The sequence below is a fragment of the Apostichopus japonicus genome, chromosome 17 (assembly GCF_037975245.1).
Source record: "Apostichopus japonicus isolate 1M-3 chromosome 17, ASM3797524v1, whole genome shotgun sequence".
Lineage (NCBI taxonomy): Eukaryota > Metazoa > Echinodermata > Holothuroidea > Aspidochirotida > Stichopodidae > Apostichopus > Apostichopus japonicus.
The window spans coordinates 21,911,384-21,921,754 of NC_092577.1; the positions used below are offsets into that span (position 1 = coordinate 21,911,384).

Below are 10,371 nucleotides of genomic sequence, written 5' to 3' on the forward strand. Positions count from 1 at the left end.
GCGGACTGGGGACGGAACTGGACGGGTTGATGGGGGAAGCTGGTGGAGACCCCGTGTCCGCTTCGCTGTGTGGTGGACACGGTGCGGGCACGGGGTTGATGGGGGAAGCTGGTGGAGACTTTCTCGGTGCGGGCACGGGGTTGGGGTCTGCAACTACGGGGGAGGGTGAAGGAGGTGCGGAGAGTGAATCCTCACCCGGTTCTCCCTCCTTGCGAGGAGCTTCCTCCGGGGCAGTAGGTGCGCCAGAACTTGGCGCCATGGCTTGACCCCACTCTTTGTCATAAAGACATAAGAGGAGGGACAAGCGCGAAAGACATGTCCCTCCTTCCCACAGAGTGAGCACACAACTTCGCTTGGGCAAGCAGAGGTATCATGCCCAAGACGAAGGCAGCGCCCACACTTTTTATTTGGGCAGCCCTTGGCTTCGTGCCCGGTCTCCCGTCACCTGAAGCAGGTACGGGGTTGACCGGGGTAACGCATGTGAGCTTTATGCCCGGCAATAAAAAGGAAGGAGGGAATGTCCTGCTTTAGGTCGATCCGAACCTGTCGGTGCCCGTTCAACACCCCGGGGGCCTTTGCGTGGGAGCACATTTTAATAGCCTTCACAGCCCCAAACCGACCTAAAACAGTTGCGACAAGTTCCTGACGCACCTCTAATCCTACGTGGATGACAGTTACGGAACGTTCGTATGGAGCAGGCATGAGACTCTTCCGCGGAAACGCGGATTTCCTAATTTTTTTTGGTGTTCATTTTCGCGTTTTTTCTCGTAATTCGCGTTTTTTATTATTTGTTATTGTTTTGTTTATTTAATTTTTTTTATTTATTTATTTTTTTTTTGGCCGAACATGCTGGACTGTGAAGGGAAGGAACACCGAATTTGATCAGTGGTGGAATCAAGCAGCACAAAGCAAGCAAAAAATCCTTTTTTTGGTTCAAAATGGATGTGATAGATTCCATCTAGAGTCCACCATTTTGCATTTAAGCCCTCCTTACCTGACAAAAAAATTCTAAAGGGGAGGGGGACACCCACTCCCCTTAAACCCCTCCCCCAGGACGGCGATCGATAAATTTCAGATTTTTTTTCCCCGGCTCAGTCTCATCCCTGGTATGGAGTAACTGTCAAACCTTCAACCCCACTCAGCAACGTCACACCCTTCTGCCGGGTCACGTCACTGGTAAAACGTAGATCATACGTATTACGACCCTGGAGAGCTTGTAAAGCATCAACCTCTCCAGGCACAACAACACCCTTACTCTTTAAAATACTAAAAACTTGCACCGGTGGAACCGCTTGTTCACCGGTGAAGGTCAACTTAACAATTTTCGAATCACGGCGCGATGCCATGATACCGAAGGTGGCTAGGCCACAGAGGAGTAACAAAAACAAACTTAAGACAGGTTTAAACTTAAAACGATATACGATAACTATATACGACAAACGCACACACCCACTCCACGAAAGCCAACTGCCAATTTTTTGGCTTGTACCATACAGGAAGCTTGACCTAATGCTAAGTCCGAAACTGACTTTCATCAACGAGTGAAATAATATTGCACTAAAATTGGTCAACATTATAGGAATATGGGTGCACCATGTCAGATCAGCCAATTAACGAACACACATTGACCGTCTGATAATATTGGCCCTGCTTGCGCGCCATAGACAAAATGGCTGTAGGACAAGTTTGCTGACAGAGCGAACATGATCAGAAGCACAGATGGATTCCTTTGTGAAAGATAAATTAGAAGAATGGGGCTTGATGGAATGGGCTAATTCACTTCAAGGTATGGTATCATGTGCAAATATCTTTTTTATATGTAATTAAATTTCAAGAAATGCTGACGTAGCATACGAAGACATAACGTAAGGCTAAGTCGGTGACTGACTTCGTAGTCGTACTAGCCTATGGCCTAACGTTAAGCCATAACATAGGCTAGGCCTGACGTAGGCTAGGCCTGTAAACAGTACACTATTGCAGTGGGCTATCTGGTTAGGCTATGTAGTTTCATTCAAATATTGAGATGATGTATACATGTACAGAACCTCTACTAGGCTCTTGTATCTGATATACAAATCCACAATCCTGTATGAATATTAGGCCCCTAATGGTTGAAATTGTAAAATATGGAGCTAATTAAAGTTCTGTCTAATTAAAGTTCTAATTAAAGTTGTTAAACGGACCCGTTTAGCCTAGTCGCTGCCAGTTAGCCTACGTACAAAAATGCAAAGTTTTTCGATAGGCCTAAGAAGTAAGATGTCAATATATCCTATAGGGCCTAGGCCTATTAATAACGTTAGGATTGCCCGGTGTTAGGACTTGCACGGAGACCAAACATTCCATAGTTTTACATTTGCCGAACTGTATATTTAAAAGAAATATGACGATGCAGAACTGCATAAGTAAGCATTGTTGACGATGCATAATTAAGCATTGTTGTGCGAAGTTTGCTAAGTAAATATGATTAGGCCCCTAGGCTAGGCCTATTTGCGATCATGAGGATGACGGCTAAATTTGGACAGGCTAATGGGGTGTTTTTTTTTACACACAGGGGCAGCAACTGTAGTGTGAAGCATTTGCAATGTGCGTAATGTACGTACGTATGTACGTACGTAATGTACGTACGTAAGCCTACAGTTGGGTGACGGACGTGGACAAGATATGATGGCATTTTACGTGATTTAGTTTGCTTTCGTGGAGTGCGGACGACGTGTTTTCGGCTGCTCACCACTTTTTCGTTCACCACACACTTTGTGTTTTTTACGTTGGCCTTTCAATAGTTTGTTTATGGTAGTTTTGGCTTTGTTGCGTGGTTTTTGTTTTTAGAAGGTGCGTGGCTTGCCACACCCCTAGCTGTCATGGCGGCTCGCCGTGATAGCAAAATCGTATTGTTGAGTTTTTCGGGGGAGGCTAAGGTCGTCCCCGGACAAGTTTTTTCAGTTTTGCGTTCTCTTGGTTTAAAGGTCCCTGGAGAGGTTGACGCGCTTCAACGTAAACCTCTCCGGGGTATGAATGTTTTTGATGTTGGGTTCACCTCGGAGGCTGCCCGCGTCCGAGGTGTCCATGTGTTGGAGGGAGTTGAGGGATTAAAGGTCACACCGTATGACAGTTCGGTGTGGGTGACAGTCCTCCATCTCCCTCTGGACATGTCTGAACAGGTTGTTGTGCGGACACTGGGGCGTTTTGGGAAGGTGACCGGCTACGAGGAGCCGGAATTCCTTGAATGTAAGGGTGTCAAGACCGGGACTAGACGAGTTAGAGTTGAACTCAAGTCCGATATCCCCTCTACCTTGTGGGCTAATGGGCACAGGGCCCACATTGCATACCCGGGACAGCCTCGCACTTGTTGGAGGTGTAGGCTGGATGAGCATGAGGCCAGGTTGTGCCCGAACAAGCGGTGTAGCCGCTGTTTACAGGTTGGGCATACCCTGGCCGAGTGTAAAGGGGATATCGTTTGCAACTCGTGTGGGAAAACGGGCCATCTCGCCCGTTTATGCCCAGACCGCTCATACACCGCGAGAGTGGCTACGGGCGTGGTTGAAGCGGTCCCTGTCCCGGCCTCTGAAACCGTATCACATGATGCTCTTGTCATCGCCCCGGTGGAGGCTTTGTTCCCCCTTTCGTGTCCGACCTCTCCCCTGATCGAACTTGCCGAGACTGCCAGCCTGCCCACTGAGGCAGAGCAGGACAAAACGGCGGAGGTGGTACTAGCGGAGTGGCACGCGGCGCAGGATGCCGCTTGTACTGGTTCACCGGTAGCTATGCCCGCTATCGGTGATACTAGTTGGGCCCCGAGTCAACCGGCCCAAGAGACAATTAAGTGGCCCAGATTCTGACTCGCCAATGGAGGACTGCACTACAGCCTTATTAGTTGTGGCTAAGGAGTCCTCCGATTGGTTTGATGAGACGAAACAGGCCACTGATCTCATTGACTCGAGTGGCCCTTCCACCCTACCCGCAGCCGCTTCCGCTATACCGGACACGATGGTCGCTAGTGGACCTCCTGTTCCTGACAGGGAGGTCCACTCGATCAAGGTTGACGGGGAGTTAAGAACTCTGCTCCCTCGTAAGAAAAGGGGGAATACTTCTAGGGGCTTGAAAAGACCCGTATTGGGAAAACTTCGCAGGTAATGCGCAAGCCTGTCGTCTGCTATCGGGACGGCGTACCCCGGATGAATTTTGGAGTTAGTTGTGTGGTCGTTACATAATATGGGTTGGGGGGAGGGGGGTTTCTGTTTGTGGTTTGGACTTGGCTTTTTGGGGCTGGTTTGTGCAGCTTTATTGTTTTGGTTCTGTTAGCCTTTGGGTCCGTGTTCTTTTCACGTCACGTTAAACGCTACATTTTATACATTTGTGGGTTATTGAGAGATTTCTATTTGTGGGTTTTCAGTTGGGTTTTTGGTGGTTGTTAACAAACTGGGATTGTTTTTGGTTTTGTTGACCTTTGGTCCGTTTCCGTTTCTTTGCACGTAAAAAGCACACGTAGGCCTACAGTAGCGTTCAGCTACTAATTTTAGCCTAACGTTAGGCCTAATGTTAGCTATGGAACTAGCACCTGTGAACAAAACTATCATCAGAGTTTTTACCAGAATTTTAGGGTTAGGCCTATATAACAAAAATAGTTTAGTTAAATAGCTAATGCTACATCTGATTAAGCAGTAAGTGTACTAACATACTGTAGCTTATCAGACTACCGAACGGAAAGGCAAAGAAGACCAAAAGAGAGGCAGAACTTGGAATAAATTTACAACGATTTCATTTTAAAATTTCTTGGGAATGAAAATTTTGAACTATGACACAAAATTAACATTTAGGCCTAGCCTACAATGTTAGGCCTCTGCTAGGTCTATTTGGTCAAGATATGAAAAACAGCCTGTTTTGCATATATTATAGTTGAAAATAAGTAGACCTAGCAGATGCTATTTGTTCATAGCGCTTTTTGAGCGCGTTGCTATACGGTAATATTGGAACGCATTGTTAGGTAGCCTAGGTGTATATGCATTATTCGGGCCCCCGCAGTATGCCGGCACCTTGAGATACCCTACGATAAATACTTGTATATTAATTCTACAAATTAAGTATGTACAGTTAAGCGGGGGGGGGGGGATGTTGCTGTAAGAAGTAAGTAGCACGGGGTGCCTGTATACTGTGCACTTTTCAGCTCAATTGCTTCAACATTGATTGAAAATATTCAGATTATGATGCCAGCACCAGACAAACCTCAATCTATATAGGCCCTGGCATAATCGTCAGGGTTCGAAATACGTGGTAGTTCAGTAGGCTGTAGCGGAGTGTAGCCCTAGACAACCAAATACGCGTTGGACTACCAGAACTGTCAGAACACTGAGTAGCAGTAGTCCGATGGGCTACCAACATTTCCCAACTTGAAAGCTATTATCTGTGATAAATTGTTTTCACCCACACTCACAATGTGTAAATCTTTTCCATAGCAATATTGTATATTGTATATATCATGAATCATCATTGTGTAAAAAAATTATAGGAAAAAAATGTTCACAGTCCAAGTCTGGGCACAAAAACTGCTTTCTGTGCAGACTTGTCACATATTTCATCCTTTTTCAGATTAATCTCGACTTTGAAGTCATCAAGCCAAAGTGTGGGACAAATTGTTCCTGTTATGGACACCTGCACTCGCTAGGAACCTACTGCATTATGCTCACAAGCAAAATGGTTGGTGTCGACACCTGGGGATTGTTCAAGACATCAGTCAACTATCAGGTAACTAAGTTGCAATAACTTAAACCCATGTAAAATGCATGTGAACTGTTTTCATGTCACACTGCCAGTGATGTGTCAGTGGGCCCCCGGTTGAGCTTCACCCTCAGTCATTTATTTATTATTTATTATACCAAATTTCTATAGCGCCCTTATCCAATCAGAAATTGCTCTAAGGCGCTTTACAGTAAAATACAAACAATCATGATATACAAATATATAAATCGATAATGTAAGGTATAAAAAGGGTAGAAAATTTTGTAAATACCAACTGACAATAAATTGTATAAAAAATGCAAATGTAAAAGCGAAAATGATACAAACAAATTCTTGAAATTTAAAATATATATAAATGTGAAAAATTTTGAAATTTCAAAGCGCTATAACCGCAAAAACGCAAAATGGAAAATGCGTTGTAAAATGTGACAATATATAGTATAGAAAACACAGCTAATGGAATGCAGATCTAAATAGAAAGGTTTTGACTAGTTTTTTAAATTCATCTATATTTTTGGCACACTTAGCTTCCTCCGATAAACTGTTCCATAATGTCGCAGATGAGTAATCGAAACGCCTGTTTCCGTATGTAGAAGTTTTAATGACAGGTTTGGTAAGTAAGGACTTGGATTCTGAGCGTAGAGATCGAGTAGGCTTGTATTTATGCATTCATTCAGAGAGGTAGATAGGGGCTAAACCATTAAGTGACTTATATGTATATAACAGAATCTTACAATTGAACCTGCAATGAATCGGCAACCAATGTAAGTCACGTAATACGGGTGTAATATGCTCATGTCTACGAGTGCGACTTACAAGCCGTGCAGCGCGATTCTGAACTCGCTGAAGGCGATCGGTTAGCTTGTGAGGCAGGCCATATAGCAGTGCATTGCAGTAGTCCAGTTTTGATGTCACAAGGGCATGTCACAAGGGCACAAGGGCACAAAGTCTTGATGTCACAAGGGCACAAAGTCTTACATGCATCATCTGAGATATACCTTCTAATTTTGCCAATATTCCGGATCTGCCAATAACAGGACTTACAGATAGAGTCAACTTGATTATCCATGGTAAGGAGGGAAATAATGAAAATGGTGTGTATTTGGAGGAGGGGGTCAGTCAGGGGATTAAGGTGACCAGTCAGATAACAGAATAGTGTCAAGTATTATGCCTGATTGCCATGTGTCAGTACACAGTGCCTCAGGTCTGGCATGGGCACAACCCTGCACAGTCAACATAGATGACATCGGATTTGCTATAAGCTACAAATGTTTTCTATTCTCGCATCAGAATTCTGGTAATAATGTCTGGCTTCATCGACAAACATTCATTGGCCTGGCATCCACCCAACTTTGAATCACAATCAGAGATGCTGTTGATAAATTGGTGGATTTGTAGAGCCGTCGGAGATCCTATCCACACTATAATAATGCATATTGTTCCACTGAAAGACATTATTTTAACTGATATATCATCATATATTACCATATATTATTACCATATATCATCATATATTACCACAAATGTGTTAGCTTATAACACGGGCATCATCAGTGCCTCCATGAGTGTTAAATCTGTGAATCTTTCCCCAAGGTTTTTATTTCCCTGTTTACAGATGATGAAGTATGCAACATTGCACAGCAGTGCATTCCATGCATTCTACCTGTTGGGTCACAGAAGGTGAAGGGCAAAGGAAAACGGGCTACAATTGAAGATGCCCTAACTTCATTTGTGGATTTGCAAAAGGTGAGCTGAAAGCTAAATTTTAAGTTGAAAAATTATTTTTATTAGATCATCGTCGGTGACAGGTTCATCTAGGAAAATTGACAGACGATACAATTATGGATCAATCAGGCAAAGAGCTTGCCTTCTCTTCTCGAGCAGTGTACATCGATTGGTGAGACAAGACATGCATCAATTACAATCCCACCCTGCTCGTAGAACCACCATTATATGTTCCCATCTAAAAGACATGAACGATGCTTTCAGCATTAAGGCGAATGGTGGAAGGGACTATCAAAGCATCGGTCACTAATGCTCTGCAGCTGTGCCAATCAAATGCCCGAAGAACCTCACCAGCCCCAGAAATTGTGAAAATATTACCCAATAGCAAGTTCTGACACAGACCACTGCCACCAGGTTGCATTGTACAAACCCTAAACCAAATTTATTACACGTAGAGTTGTAACAATGATTTCTTCATTCCACTATACACATGATATATGAATACATATATGTATAGAAATGTTAATGCAGAATATGTTGAGTGTGCAGTGGAAGAGTGTACAATCTAATTGACACCGATCGGATATAGGACATTGTGGTATTCCAGGCAGTATGGTGGGATAGTATAATTGTCTTGTTAACTTGTAGTAAAAAAAAAATTGTTTTCAGTACAATGCATAAAATACCTGGCACCTCTATAACCCTCTATGAAATTGTGGCACTATTCATCACTGAAGTTGTGAAATGCTAAATATTGCACATCCTTAATCGAAACAAAGATTGCTTCTATCAATACCCCACCTTCTGGGGAGTACTACAATATATGGTCCTTTCTATATGGAAGGCAGCATTTGAATAAATCTAACAAGTTTGCTTCCATAACCTTTTCTTTTTCATTTCAGATTGGAACCAATATTCCACACTACCTTGAAGGGGTGAAACAAAAGCAACCATTCGTTTTACCTATTGGAAGCAGCAGGGTCAGCCCGGAACAAACGTACATAATCATAGAGAGAGAAGCCATTCCACAGGAGTCGCTGCTTAATGCCAGTGATCTATGTTTGAAGTTTTTTCATGTTTTGGATATGGATTATCAGTGGCAATCATACAACACCTGGCAGTTCCTCCAGATTGTTGTTTACGACATTGATGTACCTGGGAAAATGTCATTATCAGTTGTGCCATTCAAGACATATTTGAAAATCAAAAGGAAGTAGGACTGAAAATTTTCAGACCTGGGTCCCATATATATGCTTCAACAAGAACTTTCAACAAAGTTGAAACAATAGTCGCACAGTTACACTGTTAAAACACTGAGCATTTTTTTCGTTGTGTAATGCCCGTTGCTCAGCGTATTGGTTAAGCTTTGCCACAATAATGTTAAAAAGTTTCTTTTGTTGCACGTTTGTTGCATTCTCCAATAATTGGTCAAACTCGTTGTCACGTTTCCCACAAGGGTTGGGTATCATTTTGACATTACCTAATAGTTAGGTATGTATCGTGCAATTTGCATACTACTTTGCTACAAGTTGGGCAAATCGCACATTCACGTTTTGGATGGGCCAACTACACGCGATCGTATATACGCAGTACGGTTTGTGCAGTACACTATACTGTACCTACGTACGTGCGCGTTGTGTTGCGACAGAAAAACTTCTTTGCACGACGTGCCCAGTTTGCTCCACAGTTTTTATTACATATCAGCACATCGAAAATGAGTCGCGAGGCAGTTGATCTGATAAACCATTGGGGAATCAACTGCCCCGAAGTAGCCCAAACTTTTCGAGGTAATGAAGTGTAACCAGTGCTAGTTTTGTTTTCTACTTGTTTCATCTGTACCATCAGTGAAGTACGGTTAAGTAACGGTAGGCTAGATCAGTTGAACGTTACGGTAGTACACTTCAGCCAAGCCAGGCTTCACACGTTGACCGTTGCTCATACCACTAGGTATTAATAATGTGATGTTTCAACTTTAACGAATATGAATGTAACAAACGTTAAACAATACATATTGTTTTTCCTTTCACTCAGTGAAATAACAGCCTATGCCGTGGTTATGCGTGTAATTGAGGTCTTTGGCGATCAGATCCATCATAGGCTAGGCTACGTAGTTATGGGTCAGCCTAACATACGATTTATATACGACCAATTTTGATGCACATAACATAAGGCTCCAAGTTTAATTAATTCGTATATTGACCTCATTATCGAATGAAGTTCTTACTATTATACCTAGTGTAACTGTAGCCGTCAAAAAAGACCGAGTCTTCTACGGAAGGTTGCTCTTTATTTATTCGTCTTCGTTTCTTTGTTTACCTTCGTGAAAACTACAAATACAAATAATAATGATACAAACAACTACAAAGTGCACATTCCATCAAATACATATACAATTGGACAGGAAGAAGCCTTTAGGTCCGGGGTAAACTTATTACATTAAACCATAACATAAATTAACGTACCTCTTTGGACTCTTGCAAATATCGGCTTAGTTGGTAGTCTTAAGGTGTGACAAAGATAAATTGATAAATTGTCTTAACAGCATGTATGGTCGGCCTATCTGTACAAAGACTTTGCAGTATGTGAGGAATATGCCCAGTGAGAGACGTCTCGGCTTCTTACACAAAACAATTTAAAGTAACTATTGTGCGGTACTGTAATGTTAAGAATGCAAGATTGCACGAGATTGCTGCCGAGCTTACAAATTAAAACTACGAACAGGTTTAAATATCAATGAATATATTTTACGCATAGAAATTGTGAATCAACCTTTACATGGTCCCTCAAAATGATACTTTCATTTTTTAACCACGAATCCTGATATTTGATTCACATCACAAATACTATACTACACGTATCGTGAATTAAGCTAGTGTCACAATTACTCTTTCACATAACCCAACTATCCATATG

General features: G+C 42.6%; 1 long non-coding RNA gene across 1 annotated transcript; it reads left to right on the top strand.

The window, feature by feature from the left end:
• Positions 1 to 1,534: 1,534 nt before the first annotated feature.
• LOC139984924 (uncharacterized) lies at positions 1,535 to 9,975 on the top strand. Its single transcript, XR_011799231.1, has 4 exons — positions 1,535 to 1,786; positions 5,584 to 5,739; positions 7,349 to 7,479; positions 8,361 to 9,975. It is a non-coding gene; the product is annotated as an uncharacterized lncRNA (long non-coding RNA).
• Positions 9,976 to 10,371: the final 396 nt, after the last annotated feature.